The sequence below is a fragment of the Tursiops truncatus genome, chromosome 7 (genome assembly GCF_011762595.2).
Source record: "Tursiops truncatus isolate mTurTru1 chromosome 7, mTurTru1.mat.Y, whole genome shotgun sequence".
Lineage (NCBI taxonomy): Eukaryota > Metazoa > Chordata > Mammalia > Artiodactyla > Delphinidae > Tursiops > Tursiops truncatus.
In genome coordinates, this window is record NC_047040.1 from 18,766,312 (window position 1) to 18,785,558 (window position 19,247).

Genomic DNA, 19,247 nt, shown 5'->3' on the forward strand with positions numbered 1-19,247 from the left:
TGAGGGGGCACAAACATTCAGTCTGTAACAGTCACTAAGAATATAGGCGTAACTTCTATGATAAAGACCAAAAAATGTAGTTTACACAGGTTAGAAATTTATTACCTTGTCATATATAGTCTGAGTTTAACAGTCTGGGGCTGCTAGGGCTACTCCATGGTGATGGGGAGCCAGTTTCCCTCTATCTTGTTGCTTTGCCATCCTCGGCATATGGCTTCCACCTCATGGTCTAGGATGACTCCTCCAGCCCGGACCATCATGTCTGTACACCAGCCAGTGAGAAGAAAATAGGAGCAAATGGAAGCCTGTCCTTCTGCTCACAACCCACTGGTCAGAACTTGGTCACATGGGCAAATCTATATGCAAATGAGTCTGGAAAACAGTCTTTAACTGGGTAACCAAAACTCTGGGACTTGAATACTAAAGGAACAGAGGGGAAAACGGATATTCGGGAACAACCAATACTCTGTACTACAAATGGCTTTCCATCGCTCTTACAAAAATACTTTACATGTCTCTTGGTTTTGCCTTTCCAGGCTTCAGCCTCACCTCCCAGCACACCCCCTCACTCTCTGCCCTCCAACCACACTGGCCTTCTTCCAATTCCTCGAGTGTTCTATGCTACCCCCAACCCCAGAGCCTTTGCAGGAACTATTCCTTCTGCTGGAATGCTTTTCTCCGACATCACCTAATTAACTCTCACTCATTCTTCAGATGTCAGCTCAAGTGTCATTTCCTCAGGTAGGCCTTCTCTGATCCCATTCTAATATAGGTATCTTTCTTAACCACTCTTATCCACCATGAACGCTTCCTTTACAATACTTAGCCCAGTTGTAATTGTACACCTATTTGATAATTATTCAACTAATTCCCATCTCCTCCTCTAGACTGTAAGTCAATACAGGCAAGGCCACTTCAGTTTTGCTCACTGTTGTATCTCCAGTACCTAGCAGAGTGCCAAGGACAAATAACTTTCTTGAAAGAAAAGATAAGTGAGTGACAGTGAGTCCTCAAAATTGTCTGGAAGATACTGACAGGACAGTTTCAGCCGTGTGGACAAGTTCTCAGACCACATGAAGCTTGATCCAGAGACTTCTCAGCTCTATAGTCACTATGGCAGGTCAGGATTATCTGGGTCCTCCTGTGGGCGGAGAATGGCCAGGTTTGATTCTAGCATCCAGTGTATTGCCCTCGTGCCCCTGACTACAAATAGATTCTATCAGGCTTTTAGCGCTCTTGCTTTGATGAGGTTGTATTTTAAAAGAAGGCAAGTTGAATTCTGCCAGATTGCATCTCTGCAAAGAAATCCCCACAGCTGCATCACGTGAATGACTGGCTGCCCTGAGATACAGAGCTCAGGATACCCAGAGGGAAGAAGCACTTGGGGATGCCCACTGGAGTTAAAATGGAGTCAACTGGAGAATTTCTGCAAGTCAAAGATTTAACCCCCTCTTCTGCATTATTCCTGGTCCAAACACAAAGACCTCTGCAGACCTCAGGTTTGTGTCTGTATGCTTTTGGCTACAAGTCACAGAAGGCTCCTTCTCAGCTGATCTTTCTTGTCACCTATCACAAGGAGCCTGGAGGCAGGGCAGCCCAGGGTTCTTTAATTCAACCGCTGGAACACTCCATGGAAGACCTGAATTCTCTCCATTCCCATTTTATATAAATGGTCTGCCCCTTGCTTTTTTTTATTTGACAATGTATCATTCCAAACAGGATTATAAAGAGCTACTTTATTCTTTGTTTTCTTCTTAAACTGAATAGTATCCCATTTTAAAGAGATACCATAACTTATTTAACCAGTCCCCTCTTGATGAACATTTAATTTGTATTCAGTCTTTTGCTATAACAAACAAGATGCGATGGATACTCGTGCATAAGTTATTTCATGTGCCAGTGAGTGCATCTGAAGATAAATTCCTAGAAGTGAAACTCCTTGGTCACAAGATATATGCAGCATTTGTAATTTTATAGATATTGACAATCTGCTTTTCATGTGGGCTGTACCAACTTACACTGCCCTCCCCAAATATGTACAGCAGTGCTTTAAGTCTTTTTGATACTTTAGCTTAAACATAGAGTGGGAAAACTATGGTGGACGCCTGAACGGTTTCTGCACAGAGAAACAGTCAGTGGGTTGCTTATCAACTCAGTTATTTTAACTGGTAGCAACACAAGCCTCAATCCTCCTTTTCAATAAATCATTAACCCTGTGGACTACCCCACCCCACCATTGTCTGAGGGATCCAGGCTGTCCGTGTGCAGTCCATATTTCAGAACTTAGCACTGTAACTTCATCATTCTATCCACAAATGACTCCTCCCTAGATGTCTTTTCTCTCCATCTCCACCTGGCCATCTCCTAGCCTCCCGTAGACCCAGGTAAGATGTCTTCTCCTCCATTAAACGTTATCTGACACCCCCAGGCAGAATTATTCACTCTTCTCTGCTCCTACAGAATTTTGTTCACACCTCAATCATAGCACGAATCATCTGTAATATAATTATCCGCCTACCCATCTGTCTCCCACACTGCGCTTCCCAAGGACAGAAACCTCATCGTCTTCATCTTTGGGCCAGCGCCTCTGCACATGGTGCCTGGCACATTAATAGTTCACAGTAAAGGCTTGCTGAAATGAAGTTAGGTAAGGGCACAGTTTTGTAGTACCAGTAGCAAATGTAATAGTACTTCTCTTTTTCCTTTTCTGGTGGTGTTGATCAGAGGGTCAAAAATTCAGATGCTTCTGAATATTTCTTTATTTCCTTTTATGTTTCTGAACTTACCTCTTCTCCTTGAGCCTGTTCCGTTCTCTGCTATGTCCTCAGTGCCTAAAACAGTACCTGGGAGACAAGAGGCATTTCGTAAATAAATTTTGAATAAATGGATACCTCTGATCAGAAGAAACATCTACAGTACAGCTAGGATTTTTTTACCTGTTTGATGTAGCCAGAGGGTATTTCTAAGTTTTCCAAAAGCCTCAAGCTTTGTGCCTCATGTGCCAGTTCTGTGTATCTGGGTATTATTTCATCTCAAATTAATGCATGTAAAAGTGCTTAGCACTATGTCAGGTACTTAGTGCACATCCAGTAAATGTTTTGTTGGGTTTTTTTTGGCCACAGAGCTTGTAGGATTTTAGTTCCCCAACCAGGGATTGAACCCGGGCCCTTGGCAGTGAAAGCACTGAGTTCTAACCACTGGACCACCAGGGAATGCCCCTATTTTTGTTATTACCGCCACTAACTTAAGCATGCTCCCATCAGTTCACCACCTGTGCTAGTCTCTTCATCTCTCTCTCAGCAGATAATGTGGCCTTGATCCCTGGAAAACATCTGAAGCAATTTACCAGCTATGTGACACTGGGCCAGTTTCTTAATTAAGAAACTCTCAGATGCTCAATCTCTTCATTTGGACAACAAGCATTATATTAATATCTATCTCTGTGGATTGTTACGAAGATTAAATGAGACAAAAATGGACACTGCTTAGCACCATGCAGGGCTCAGAGTGAGCATTCAGCTACCATCGTCACCATCACCAGCAGCAGCAGCATCACAGATGCTGAAGGCTTTCCATCTCTTCTTTTTGAGGGGCTCATTCCCACAGCCCTTCTGGTTGACTATAAACCTTTAGCTGCTTCTGGCGTTTGCAGCATCACCAGGAGGCTTGTCTTGACCATGTGTGGATGAAGTCCCTGCTCTTCCCTTGATGCCCTCCTGCCTGCATTGTTTGAAGATATTTATTTCACTCTCACAAAAATGTTTTGCTCTGACCCATTCCTGAGAGCTGCAAGTAGGCCATAGGAACTTCAAATCACAGAGTACAGAGCCACCCACTCTTCCTGACCATATCCTGCCTGATGTCCAGTAACTGTCTGACACTTCACCCTGCCATGCAGGCCAATTTTGATGAGTCCTATTTCCCACAGACTCACTTGTGACTTTGCCCTGTAAACTTTCAGTGAACATGAGGTCACCTCTGACCCAGAGGTCATCGTTTCACCTTCTCCTGAGGACCTTCATCTAAAGAGGCAACGATACACTGTCCTTACTAACCCAGCTTTGTGCATGTTACTGTTTTATGAAACAAAACAATATATGGTAGAGGAATACCAAGGTATTAGAAATTATAAGGATAATTATAGAGACTAGAAGATAGAACTAACACAGAAGACAGGCAGAGGTTGTCTCTGTGGAGGAGGAAGGGGGATGTAACTGTGGAAGGGTCCACAGGGAGCGTATGGAACCCTCAGAATGTTCTGTTTCTTAACCTAAATAGTGGGTACATGAATGTTCATTGGATGATTAATCTTTAAACGACATATATTCATGTAATAAATATATTTAAGTGTATGTGATGTATTTCTTGATTTTTTGAAAAAAGGAAAATATTTGAAAGAGGAAGGAAGGAGGGAAGGAAGGAAGGAAAGGAGGGAGGGAGGGAGGGAGGGAAGAAAGGTGGGAGGAAGTAAGCTGGACCTGTTCATAGGAAAGAACGTGTCAATATCAAAGCCCCAGTTTGGGCTGATATTATTCAGCATCCAGGAGGATCATTTCAACAATGAATCTGTGGATCAGTTTTTTTAAATTTCTGAACTGTGCATTTAATCCAAAATCAAACATTCTAAGCTTCTTTCCTCAGAACATCTTCCAGACCAAGACGTATCTCATGGTTTTAGGGGACAGAATTTCTTAGGGAATCTTGACTTTCTAGGTGTTCCTGCAGCAAAGGTGGGACAACCACTCACCAGGCCACAATACAAATCAACTCTAGTTTTCATCTTAAAATGAACTGTTTCCCATCCCCCAAACTAACTCTGTCACCTGCAGTACTCATATCTCAAACAAAAGACACTCTTACTCTCCAGAACATAAGATACCGTTCGCTCAGCACCAGCGTTCTCAATTTTGAATTATTTTCAAAAGCCTTGCTGGAATTTGTTTCCTGAACTGGCCAAGGCTTAGAATGCATGGTGTGGCCACAGCCCCGTCCTAAGACAGTTTCTTAAATACAGATCTCCACACTGTTACCACTTTATGACCTTGTCCTCCACTCTACCCCAACCACAGCTACTAGCCCAGGATTGGGCACCTACCTTATGATAGCTTATCTAGAAGTGAGCCAGTGGCCTGTGCATATTTGTTAAATAGGCAAATAAATGAAAGAATGGTGGCCATGATGTGACCTGGCATAAGAGCTTTGCCAAGAGAATTGACGCTGTCTAAACGAACCAATCAGATCACTCTCTTGTGGAGCTGAAACTGAGATGCAGAAGTTGGAAGATGATGACAGGTTGAGAAACTGAGTGAACACAAAAAGAGGGGGCAAGTGCAGAGGTTTTGAGGCCACAAAGAAGCAGAAGCTATGAGTAAGCAAAATCAATGAACAAGCAAATGATATTCAGAGAAGGGGTTGAGGGGTTGGCCGCCAGCAGGAAGAGTAGGAGAATCAAAGAAAGAAACAAGCTGAGTCCCCATGATGGCAGGGAACTGAAGCACTTATGATGTTGTGGGCATGATAACCCTGTGACCCAGTCACAAGTTTACTTAAGGTTCTAAATCACCTTCTAGTTCTCAAATTATGCCCCAGGCTACATAAGGATTAACTGTTCTTGGTTTCTTATAAAATATTTATTGAACTTCTTGCCACATGTAGATGATGTAGATGATGATATTAGAATAAAGTGATATCATCAGAATAAATCTATAGTGGGGAGGGTGTCTCCATCCCTTGCAATCAGAGGAGACTAACTAGCACAAGATTTGAGAAGGATCATCTGAAGGATATGCTTGTCATTCATTCATTCAAAAACTGTCTTGTACTGTACTAAGCACTGTACTATGTGCAGGAATCCCTACAGTATCCTCTGTAAGTCTGGTGTAGAGGATAGATAACAGTTATAGCACAGTGTGATAACTGACACAACAGAGGTTCACCCAAGATGCAAGGGTGGAGATAGCGTCCCAGAAAACTTGTCAATATGAGCTGAGACTTAAAGGGACTTTTAGCCATAAAAACAAGGAGGATGTTGAGGAGAGGCAGAAGGAACAGCATAAACAAAGGCACAGAGATCTGAAATGGCTGGTTGTGTTTAGGAAATTGTGAATACATGATTTTTTTTTCTTTCTTTCCTTTTTTTTTTTTTTTTTTGCGTTACGCGGGCCTCTCACTGTTGTGGCCTCTCCCGTTGCGGAGCACAGGCTCCGGACGCGCAGGCTCAGCGGCCATGGCTCACGTGCCCAGCCACTCCGCGGCATGTGGGATCTTCCCGGACCGGGGCACGAACCCGTGTCCCCTGCATCAGCAGGCGGACTCTCAACCACTGCGCCACCAGGGAAGCCCAAATACATGATTTTTTACACTAAGCAGAAAGAGCTAGAATTGAGGGAAAGATTAAGAACCCAGGAAAGAAACTCTGTTTCAGGCTATGATGAAGTAGCTAGTACCAGAATAACTCTCTCACTGAAAACAAATATTAAAGCTAGATAAAACACAAACCATAGCTGTTTGATGACATCAAAGAACAACCAAGGCAACCAGGACCTCGAGAACCAAGTTACCAGAGAAAAGGGAAATGTAGAAAGAATGAAAAGCAGAAAAAAGGGTAAATTTGTAGGTAAATTTCATTGAATAATGACTGTTCAGAACAATAAATGTCATCTATTGTGAGGTTTACAATATATTAGAATAAACAATAGTATGAAAGCCAGGAGGGTGCTAAACAGAATTAAAGTGTTGTAAGGTCCTTGAATTGTCTAGAGAAAGGTAAAAGTACTAATTTAAAGGACACTTTGTTAAGTTAAGGATGTATGCTGTAATATCTAGGGTAACAAAATAATAATAGTAACAGTAAATGTGTAACTAACAAGTTATAGAGGAAGGAAACAGAATAATAAAAAAGTACTGATCAGGGGCTTCCCTGGTGGCACAGTGGTTGAGAGTTCGCCTGCCGATGCAGGGGACACGGGTTCGTGCCCCGGTCCGGGAAGATCCCACATGCCGCGGAGCGGCTGGGCCCGTGAGCCATGGCCGCTGAGGCTGCGCGTCCGAAGCCTGTGCTCCGCAACGGGAGAGGCCACAACAGTGAGAGGCCCGTGTACCTCAAAAAAAAAAAAAAAAATACTGATCAATACAAAAGAAGGCAAGAAAAAGATAAAAAGAAACAAAAAACAGTCTGTGACCCATTTTGAGTTAACTTTTGTGAAGGTGGAAGGTCTTCGTCTAGACTCATTTTTTTAGCACATGGACTGTCCAGTTGTTCCAGCACCATTTGCTGAAAGACTGTCTTTCCTCCATCGTATTGCTCTTGCTCTTTTGTCAAAGATCAGTTGACTGCATTGACGTGGGTCTATATCAGCTCTGTCCATTCTGTTCCATTGATCTATTTGTCTGTCCTATCACTGCTACCACATTGTCTTGATTGCTGTAGCTTTATAGTAGGTCTTGAAGCTGGGTAGTGTCAGTCCTCCAACTTCACACTCTCCTTCAAGATTGTATTGGCTATTCTGAGATTTCTTTTTTGACCCGCGTGTTATTTAAAAGTGTGTTGTTTAATCTTCAAGTATTTGGGGATTTTCCAACTATCTTTCTGTTATTCATTTCTAGTTTAATTCCATTGTATGATTTCTATTCTTTTAAATTCGTTAAGATGTATTTTATGGCCCAGAATGTGGTCTATCTTAGTGAATGTTCCATGTAAGCTTGAGAAGAATGTGCCTTGTGCTGTTGTTGGATGAAGAAGTCCATGAGATGTCCATTATATCCAGTTATTTGATGGTGTTGAGTTCAACTGTATCCTTACTGACTTTTCTGCCTGCTTGATCAATCCATTTTCAATAGAGGGGTAGAAGTCTCTAAACATAATAGTGGATTCATCTTCTTTTCCTTGCAGTTCTATCAGTTTTTGCCTCATGTATTTTGACACTCTGTTGTTAGGTGCATATGCATTAAGGATTATTATGTCTTCTTAGAGAACTGACTCCTTTATCATTATGTAATACCCCTCTTTATCCCTGATAACCTTCTCTGCTCTGAAGTCTGCTCTATCTGAAATTAATGTAGCTATTCCTACTTTCTTTCTTTCTTTTTTTTAGGTTTTTTTTTTAAGCAACTAGTGCTCAAGTTGTTTCATTTTGGCTTGCTTTTTTATGACTTTATTTATTTTTTATTTATTTATTTTTGGCTGTGTTGCGTCTTTGTTGCTGCACACGGGCTTTCTCTAGTTGTGGCGAGCGGGGGCTACTCTTCCTTGCAGTACACAGGCTTCTCATTGCGGTGGCTTCTCTTGCTGTGGAGCATGGGCTCTAGGCACGGGGGCTTCAGTTGTTGTGGCTCACGGGCTCTAGAACGCAGGCTCAGTAGTTGTGGCGCACAACAGGCTTAGCTGCTCTCTGGCATGTGGGATCTTCCCAGACCAGGGCTCGAACCCATGTCCCCTGCAATGGCAAGCTGATTCTTAACCACTGTGCCACTAGGAAAGTCCCCCTACTTTCTTTCAGTTATTGTTAGCATGGTACATCTTTCTCCATCCATTTACTTTTAATTTATATGTGTCTTTGTATTTAAAGTGTGTATCTTGTAGACAACATATAGCTGGCTCTTGTTTTTTTATCTACCCTGACAATCTGTTTTTTAATTGGTGCATTTAGAGCTTTGATGTCCAAAATTATTACTATTGATATAGTTGGGTTAATATTTATGATATATGTTACTGTTTTCTATTTGTCAGCCTTATTCTTTGTCCCTACTTTTTGTCTTCCACTATTTTTCTGCCTTTTGTGGTTTTGAGCATTTTATGATTCCATTTTCTCTCTTTTCTTAGTATATCAACTATGCTTTTCATAAAACTTTTTTTTCAGTGGTTGCCCTAGAGTTTGTAATATACATTTACAGCTAATCCAAGACCACTATCAAATAACATTATATCACTTCACAGGTAGTGTGAATACTGTATAGTAACAAAATCATCCTAATTCCTCCCTCTGATCCCTTTATCATTGCTGACATTCATTTCACTTTTTTATAAGCATGCGTAAGAATATATATATAGTCAAGTAATTGTTGCTATTATTATTTTAAACAAATTGTTATCTGATAGATCAATTGAAAATTTAAAAAATAAAAGTTTTTATTTTACCTATCCTTATTCCTTCTCCAGTGCTCTTCCTTTCTTTATGTATATCCAGGTTGCTGCTATGTCATTTTCCTTCTCTCTCTGCGCTCCTAGCATACTAATCATAGTTGTTTTTAATTCCCAGCCTGATAATTCCAACATCCCTGCCATATCTGAGTCTAGTTCTGATGCTTGCTCTGTGTCTTCAAACTGTGTTTTTTGTCTTTTAATATGACTTTTGATTTTTTTCTTGGTTGTCAGGCATGATGTACTGGGTAAGAGAAACTGCTGTAAATAGCCTTTAGTAATATGGTGTAAGGTACAGGGGGAGGGAAAGCATTTCACAGTCCTATGATTAGGTCTCAGTCTTTTAGTGAGTCTGTGATTCTGGACTGTGATCTTCACACATGCTTCTCATTCTCCTTTACCCTCTTAGGTGGGACAGAATGGCTAGACGGGGGCTGGAGTTCAGTATTTCCTTTCTCACAATTGGAAGGCTAGAGCCAGCCTTCCCTCAGGTCAGTTAGGCTCTGATAAAACCCCAGCAGGTTACGCTCTGAGCTCTGGTTAAATAGTTTCTCCTGAGGACAGACCTTGTTAAAAAGAACAGAATGTTCTGGTATATTTCAAAGTGGTTCCTTTTCCCCCTCCCCTGCCAGAAGCACAGGGGGATGTTTCTCATGATTCACTTGAGAACATGGTAGAACTACAGTAGGTAATACTCCTAAAAAAGGTGGAGGCCTCTCAATGAACGAGTCCCCTCGGAGTTTTTAACTCTCAGAATTGTCTATACTGAGCCTCCAGCAATTCATCAACTACAGTTCAGGTTTCCTACCCCAGCACTGGTTCCTGCAGAAGTTTCAGCTTGTGGTCTTCTGCTACAGTAAGCTGTGATTCTCTGCATTGGTCCTTTCAATTTGGGCGACAGTGGTTTGCCCTGTGACCTCACTTCTCTTATAGATCTAAGAAGAGTTGTTGACTTTTCAGTTTTTTCAGCTTTTTATTTGTTGTTAGGACAGAGTAGTGACTTCTAGGCCCAGAAACTGGAAGTCGTTATTTTTTATTATGGACTTCTAGCCTAATTTGCAGAGATTTCAATCCTGTAAAATATGCTGAGATTTCCTTTATGGCCCAACTTAAAACAAGAATTAAAAGAATCAAATTGTTTCCAAGTAACTTAACTGTAACCCAGAACAAAGTTCAAACACAAATGAATAGAAAATAAGACAGTATCCAACAAAGTAAAATTCACAGTGTTTGGCACCCCATCAAAGATTAGCTGACTTACAAAGAAGCAGAAAAATACCACCTGTAAGGAGGAGAAAAATCAATCAATTGAACCAACCTACAACTGAGACAGATGTTAGGATTAGCAGACAAGGACATCAAAACAGGTATTATACCTATAACTCCATATGTTCAGAAATAGAGTAGACACATGGAAGATAGTTTTTAAAAGAACTAAATCAATCATCTAGAGATGAAAGTACAATGTGTGAGATGAATAATACACTGAAAGGAATTAGTGACAGATTAGACTGCAGAAGAAAAGATTAGTGAACTTGAAGACACAGACTGTGGTAAGTTTAAGATGTATACTATAAACCCTACACAGCCACTAAAAAAACAAAGAATTATAGCTAAAAAACCAATGAAGCAAATAAAGTAGAATAAAAAAAGTACTCAGTCCAAAAGATGGCTGAAAAGGAGGAAAAGGGAACAAAGAATGGAGAGGACAAATAGAAAACAACAGCAAGCAACGTGATAACCAACCTAACCATATTAAAAATCACATTAAATGTAATTGAATTAATTAAATGAGAGAGACTGTCAGTTTGGATTACAAAAGAAAAAGACCCTACTATGTGCCTCCTAAAATAAATACACTTTAAATATAAAGACGTGAATAGGTAAAAGTATAGAAAAAGACATACCATGCTGGTACTAAAAGAAAGCCAGAGTGGCTATAATAATATCAAAGTAGATTTCAGAGAAAAAACATAACCAAGAATAAAGAAGGTAATTTATAATGATAAAAGGGTCAAGTCATCAAAAGAACATAACAATCCTAAGTGTTTATGCACCTAAAAACAGAGCTCCGAGATTCACAATGCAAAAACTGATAGAACTGTAAGGAGTAATCCACAATTATACTCAGATTTCAATATCCTTTTGCCAATAATTTACAGAACAAGTTAACAGAAATTCATAAGGATATAGAAGATATGAAGAGCACTATCAACAAACTAGACCTAATTGACATTTATAGAACACTCCACTCAACAAAAAGCATACACATTTTTTTCAGTGGGACACGCAGGTTTGCAGCTGAGAAGAACCATCTAGGTAGGAAACAGACTTGAGAGTCATTAGCTTTCAACTTGTAATTAAAGTCTTGGGAGCAGAGGCAAAGAGAGTGTGGAGGGTGAGAAGAGAGCAGGGCCTGTGACCACAGAATGGGTAAAGGAAGAGGAACCAGCAGAATAGCCCTAGGAGCAGCCAAGAAGTAGGAGAACAGGAGGGTGGATGTCATCAAGACCACATGAAGAGTATTTCACTCTTCATTCCATTTCAGGGAATAGTCCATAGAGTCAAGTCTACATTTTATTCATTCAACAACTCTGAGCGCCTGCTACATAGCAGGCACTCTGCTGGGGTCAAAATGGGAAGAGAGGAAGCAGACGCAGACCCTACTCTCCTGGAGTTTACAGTCTAGAGGAAAAGACAATCAAATAAATCTCTCCAATAAATTTGTAATTACAAAGATGGTTTTTTGAGAGCATACATCAGAGGAATGCTATCTTCCCTGTGGAAGAAACATTTGAGCTAGGTCAAGATGGAAGATAAAATACCAAAAGCACAGCAACAAAAGAAAAAATAGATAAATTGGACTTCATCAAAATTAAAAACTTTTGTGCTTCAAAGAACACCAACAAGAAAGTGAAAAGACCACCTGAGCAGAGGAGAAAATGCTGGCAAAACGTATAAAGGATAAAGGACTTCTTTCTAGATATAGAAGAACTCCTAAAACTCAATAACAAAAAGACGAATAATCCAACTGAAAAATGAAGAGAAGATATGAATAGACACTTATCCAAAGAAGATATACAAATGGCTAATAAGCATGTGAAAGTAAGTTCAAAATCACTTGCATTAAGGAAATGCAAACCAAAACCATAATGAGATACCACGTCACACCCAAAAGGATGGTTATGATAGTAATTTTTAAAATGGAAAATAACAAGTGTTGGTGAGTGTATTAGTTTCCTAAAGCTGCCATAACAAAGTACCATAAATTGAGTGGCTTAAGTAACAGAAATTTACTGTCCCACAGTTTTTGAGGTGTTAACAGATAAACGGAGGCACATATAAAATGGGTGAAGGAACACGTGCAAAAGTTTTGTATCGGGAAAAGAGCATGGCTCATTGGAGACATGAAAGATCAGTGTGTGTGACTGGGACGACACTGGAGAGGACTGGGTCTGACCATGCAGGTTGGAGATTTGGGTCTTATCCTAAAAGCAAAGGGGAGCCACTGAAAGATTTTAAGTAGAGGCGGATAGGACTTACATTTGAAAAGAGCATTGGTAGCAAAGGAGAGTCAATTAAGATTAAGACTGAAAAGTTAGATTTAGCAACAAAGAAGTTAGTGACCTTGGACAAAATCAATCCAGGTGAAGAGACAGGATGACTAATTTGGGGAATTGGAAGGGAAGTGGAGTCGGCAAAATTATACTACACTTGGTAAAGCCTCTCCCTATTCCAGTCTCCAGGGAAACAGACCAAAAATATACTTGGCTTGAGAAACAACAAAAGACATGTTTGCATGCATATTCACTCACAGCCGGTTCACCAGCTGATTCTGTTTCTGTTCAAGAATTCCAAACTTACCCTGACACAGAGGGAGGACCCATGGCTGCAGTTCTTCTGATGGTTCTCTCTCACCAGATCCTGGCCTTCTTTCATCGCTGGCAGGGGTGGATGAGGGCTGCCACCATTGGAGATTTGGAGACACTTCAGAAACACAACTTTTTCCCTTTTATCTTTACTGGGCCTCTCAGTAAAGATAACTCCTCTGAACTCTGCACAACCCAGAACCCAAAGGCAGGCCAAGTAGACACACTCAAGCCCTACTCACGGGAAGACCCTACTTAAAAATGCCCCAAGCTGCCCTAGCTACTTCAGTGCTCCCAGATAGGAAAGTCCCAGTGGAAAGAGGCACCTGTCTTAACAGATGTGGGTTAAAATATCTTAGTTTTGCTAATTTTATAAAAACATTATCTTGTAAACACGTTGCTAAGATCCCTTCCATGGCCATAGACTGGGCCTGGGTAAGTGGGCGTCCAGAAAGTGAAGTTTGGTTAGTGTCAGAGCAAACCACCTCTGCTGTCACAAAGGCTCCTTAAAAGGCTGAGCCAAAGGGTGGGAACTTTATCCACATTTGGAGGGAGGTGCAGCGGCCCGGGCTGAGCTCTGGGGAGACAAGAAGGGGCTTCGTCACAGTGGCTCACGGAGCGTGGCCGGCCCCGGGTAGCTGCCCAATGAACGAAGCTGTGGCCACTCCCGGCCTAATCCCACGCCGAGGTCTCCGCTGACCTAACGTCCCGCTCCTGCGGCGCTCGACCGATTCCCAAAAGGGACACCGACCTCCAACCCACTCTCCCCTCCCGCAGGTTTCAAAAGGAGCGCACCCCCTCGGGCCCGCCTCCTCACTTCCGGCCTGGAAACCTGTTAGTCCCGCCAGGTCTCGCGATATTGCTTCTCCTCGCCGGCCGAGCCGACCGGGCTGGCAGACCTCGTAGGTCTGAGGGCGGTGACCCTTTTTGGATGTCCTTTGGGGTGCTGGCTCTTCGCCCGGCCCGTTTCCTACCAGCACGAACGGGTCTATAAAGGCCCACCGGCTCACTTAAGTCCAACGGGCCCTAATGGTTCAGATAACGGGCGTCAGGGATTCGCCTTCCACCCCGTGCCCATGCCTGACTGTGGCCCTGGTCGAGTTTTGCAAAAATATTAATGACTGCCTGTTCTAGGCGTTCACTAGAATGTGATTTTTACCCGCATTATACAGATGGGGAAACTGAGGCTTAAAAGTGAAGGAACCGGCCGAGGGTCACAGAAAAGGATGCAACCAAAATTCGAACCCAGTCTGACTCCAGCTCTGAAGGCTCGTGGCAGAACAATTTGTGAACAGATCACTCCTCCCCCTAGATTCCTAGAGGAGAGCGTAGCTCAGTGAAAAGTGTCGCAGCTTTGGGTTCACACAGACTCAGGTTCATACGAAAATCTAGACACTTCCTTGCTACGTGACCTTGAGCAACTTGGTTAACCTTTCTGAGGCTCTTTCACTGATAGATGCGGGTAATGATACTTCATGGGATTATTGTGAGTGGTCTGTATGTTCAGGGCCTACTCCAAAGTAAGCACTCAATAGGTGGAAGCTACTGCTATTAATAATTCTTTTTATCCCCTTACATGTTGTACAGTGTTCAATCTTTAGGAGATAATAAATAAACCATAAGTGAAAGAGTGAATGAATGGAGGGAGAAATGAAATAAGTCTGGCCAGGTACCAGGTGGTCCTTGCCTCCAGCTCACTAATCTCTTACCCCCTTAGCTGATGTGGCTGCACTTCAAAGGGCTTGAAGTGGGAAATGACTGCTTATCTTCCACACAGGTGTGCGTGTGTGTGTGTGTTTTAACTTGTTATTGAAGTAAGATACAGAAAAGCACACAAATCTTAAGTGCACTCAAGTTTTCTTTTTTGTTTTTTTGTTTTTTGCAGTACACGGGCCTCTCACTGTTGTGGCCTCTCCCATTGCGGAGCACAGGCTCCAGACGCGCAGGCTCAGTGACCATGGCTCACGGGCCCAGCCGCTCTGCAGCATATGGGATCTTCCCGGAGCGGGGCACGAACCCGGGTCCCCTGCATCGGCAGGGGGACTCTCAACCACTGTGCCACCAGGGAAGCCCGCACTCAAGTTTTTATAAAATGAGCATGCTGGTGTAACCAGCCCCTTGACGAAGAAGCAAAACATTACCAGCTCTCAGAATCCCCCTCATGTTTCCTTCTAGTCACTACTTCCCCTGCAGGGGTAACCACTATTCTGCCTTCCAGCAGAAATTAGTTTTCCCTGTTTTTGCACAGGATGCAACTGAAATCATATAGTGGACCCCTGTGCCCATGACCTCCTGGCATGCCTCTCCCTCTCTGAGGTAGAAAATGATATTCTGCTGCTGCTTCTTCTCAAAAGGGTTCCGATGGTAGAGATATGTGTGCCCTGGTAGTCCCTGTCTTTGCCATTATACCCCAGATCTTTCCTTCACAAGGAAGGCCCTGGGAAAGTGGGAAATGGGGATGTACTGAGCCACAAGCTGGTCATATCCAGCCTCACACCATTCCAAATAACAGTCTTCCCTCTTCTCTGTTCGATGCACCCTTTCCCCCCGCTCCACTGAAACCCCTTTCTCACTCAGGGTGATGCACTCTCAGAGATTCTGCTGTTCTTCCCTGTGGTATGGGGTCCACCACAGTCCCTGGCCCACTAGACATGTCTGTTCATCCCCAAACCCAAATTGTGGGCATGGTTTCGTTCTCTTCCAAATGTCATATAGGTTAAGGGACCTGGCTTAAGGGTTCTGGGTGTTCTGTCTCAAGGGGGCAGTGTTGCCTAATACCATGAGACAGCCCAGTCCCTAGCCCAGGCAAGAAACCCCATTACACAGATATTATCATCAAACCCGTGTTACAAATGCAGAGCGTAAGGCTTAAAGAAGTTTAAAGGATTTGTCCAAAACCGTATAGTTTGCAAGTGACGAGAATTAGACTTTGGGAGTGCCATTTGATGTAGGTCTAGAAAGCTGGGTATCTCCTGAAGACCTCTATTCAATGAGACTGAAATGGACAAGTTGCATAGATATTTTACATATTTTTTACCTAGTACTCAGAAGAACTCCAGGAGACATGTGTTTTTATTTCCATATGGCAGATGCAGAAATTGAGATCCAGAGAAATTATTTTGTCCAAGGTCACAGGGATAGTGAGACTAAATTAAGATTCAACCCCTCTCAACCCATAGTTTGCCCCGCAAAGCATGGCTCTTTCCTCTGCCCTGAACCACACTAAGCAGAAGGTTTTTGACAAATGCAGATATGAGTGGTACATGGGATAGGAGAGTAGGGGAACATTCCAGAGAGAGCAAAGCATGTTCCACAAAGGGGCTCTTTTGATTCTCTATTATTGTGGAACAAACCACCCCCAATTTTAGTGGCTTAAAATAACAATTTATTATTAGCTTCACAGTCCTATGGGACACTCAGCTGGGCAGTTCTCGCTTGGGGTCTCTTATGCAACTGCAGTCAGGTGGAGGTTGGGGCTGGAGTCATCTGAAGGCTCAACTCTGCTGGATATCCAAAGTGGCTTTTTAAAATCACGTGTCTGGTATCTCATCTGAATTAGCTGAAACAGATGGGGACTAACCAGGAATTTCTCTCGCCACACATGTGTTTGCATGTGTTTGCTTAGATTTCCTCATAGCATGGTTGTCTCAGAGTAAATGGACCTCATACATGGTGACTGGCTTCCCCTAGAGTAAATATTCCAAGAGGCTGAGGCAGAAGCTGCAAGACTTCTTTTTTTTTTTTTTTGGCTGTGTTGGGTCTTCGTTGCTGCACGCAGACTTTCTCTAGTTGTGGCGAGCAGGGGCTATTCTTCGTTGCAGTGCACGGGCTTCTCATTGCGGTGGCTTCTCTTGTTGCAGAGCATGGGCTCTAGAGCGCATGGGCTTCAGTAGTCGCAGCACGCGGTCTCAGTAGTTGTGGCTCGCGGGCTGTAGAGCACAGGCTCAGTAGTTGTGGTGCACGGGCTTAGTTGCTCCGTGACATGTGGGGTCTTCCCGGACCAGGGCTCGAACCCGTGTTCCTTGCACTGGCAGGAGGATTCCTAACCACTGCACCACCAGGGAAACCTCTGCAAGACTTCTTATGCCCTGTCTTTGGGAGTCATGCCGTGTCACTTCCACAGCACGCTATCCATGAAGATGAATCACAGGCCATCCCAGATTCAAGGGCAGGAGACAATACTTAGGTGTGAATATCAGGAAGAGTGGTTCAATAGGAACGATCTTTGGAGATCAGTTGCTACAAGGGGCTGAGGCAGGAAGGATCAGCTCAGGGGACTGCACGTAATCCTGCTTCAGTGGAACATGTTGTGCAAGGGAGAAAAAACTAGAGGTGGTGCTTTGTGGCAGATGGTGGAGAGCTTCAGTGACACGCTCAGGAACCCGTATATGGGTACACACTGGGTTCTTAGGCTGCCCAGCATCTGAGCCTCCTTCCTGTGTTGGAGTAGCGTCCTTAGTGGATGTCTTAATGAGACATCCCTTGACCCCTGGCAGGAAGGTCACAGGACTATGACCTCAACAGTGTGCCAAATTGATGACCCCACTCAGGACTCTGAATCTTCGGCAAGTGACCCCAGGAAGCAGATGACTGTTTATGATTCGAGGCAGCACCAGTCAGGTCTCAGGGTGGTGGCGGCCTTGTGAGAGCCCAGAGCCCAGAGGAAGCAGCCCCCTAGTCAGGCTGCTCCTGAGCAAGACCTGAATAAGGTTCTGGCGGCCTAGCTTCTCTTGATTCCTGCCTATTTCCTGAGCCTGATTCTGGAGGCTTCCTGTCAATTCTGTGAGCTGCCTGATATCATTCCAGTACATTCCTCTTCTACCTAAGTGAACCAGAGTCCATTTCTACTGTTTGCAATTAAGAGCCCTATTTGGTACAAAGACCCATTGAAAGCTTCAGCCAGAGGACATGACATGATCAGAGCACTTTAGGGGAGAGAAAAATTGAAAACTCTGACAGAGGTGGATTGAGGAGGCCAGTTGGGAGGCCATTGTGACATTTGAGTGTGTGATGAGCTATGATATTGACAGCGCCGATGAAGTGAGTGAATGGGCAGGTTTTGGCCACTCACGGAATATGGAAAAGAAAGGAGAGGGAAAAGTCCAAGCTGACAGGAGTTTTGAGCCTTAGTAACTAGGAAAATGATGATGTTACAAAGAGAAGAAGCAAGCCAGGGAGAACTAGTTTGAGGGGGAAATCATTCATTCATTCATTTAACAAACACTGAGTGCCTCCTCTATGTCAGGCACTGTTCTAGGCGTTAAGAAGACATCAGTGAACAAAACAAAATTTCATTCCTTATATTAACAAATACGTACATGAGATCATGAAACTGCCTTGATTAAGCTTTAGTTTGTGGTGCCACAGACACATGGCAAAACATGTTTAGCCGGAACTTCAGAAAAGATCCTACAAAGGAAGACTGGGCCTAAAGACAGATTGGTAGTCATTCTCAAAGACATTTCATTCGTTCATTCACTTACATCTATTGAGTACCTACTATGTACTCAGTACCATTCTTGCCGTAGGAAGCGAGTGGAGGGGGGAGAGAGAGAGAGTCTCAGCTCTCACAGAATTTCCATTATAGAGCATAGAGGCAGACAGTAAACAAATACACAAATACGTCAAATATGTGATGTATACTCTGAAGAAAAATAAAGGAAGGTAAAGGTAAGAGAAGTTCTGCTCTTTTAGATAGGATGATCTGTAAAGGCCCCTCTTGGTTTTTGTTTTTGTTTTTTTGCGGTATGCGGGCCTCTCACTGTTGTGGCCTCTCCCGTTGCGGAGCACAGGCTCCGGACACATAGGCTCAGCGGCCATGGCTCATGGGCCCAGCCGCTCCGCGGCATGTGGGATCTTCCTGGACCGGGGCACGAACCAGTGTCCCCTGCATCGGCAGGCGGACTCTCAACCACTGCGCCACCAGGGAAGCCCAAGGCCCCTCTTGGAAAGAGATGTTTGAGTCAAGTCCTGAATGCAGGGGGGCAACATCCATGTAGTTTTCTAGGGGAAACATATTTCAGGCAGAGAGAATAATGAGTGCAAAGACACTGAGGTTGGACAATTTGTTTTGTTCAAAGAACTTCTAGGAGGTCAGTGTGGCTAAAGCAAAATTGATGAGGGCAGAGTAGAAGGAGGGCAGAAGTAGAGGTGCAGGTGGTAGGGAGCAGATCTTGTAAGGCCCTGTCGTTATAAGTACTTTGGCTCTTGTTCTGAGTGAAATAGGAAGAGTTTGGACA

At 43.3% G+C, this 19,247-nt stretch overlaps 1 long non-coding RNA gene across 1 annotated transcript; it reads right to left on the reverse strand.

The window, feature by feature from the left end:
- Positions 1–80: 80 nt before the first annotated feature.
- Positions 81–13,774, reverse strand: LOC109550537 (uncharacterized). Its single transcript, XR_002177062.2, has 3 exons — positions 13,004–13,774; positions 2,787–2,843; positions 81–1,141 (listed from the first exon to the last, which is right to left on the reverse strand). It is a non-coding gene; the product is annotated as an uncharacterized lncRNA (long non-coding RNA).
- Between the last annotated feature and the right edge of the window lie 5,473 nt (positions 13,775–19,247).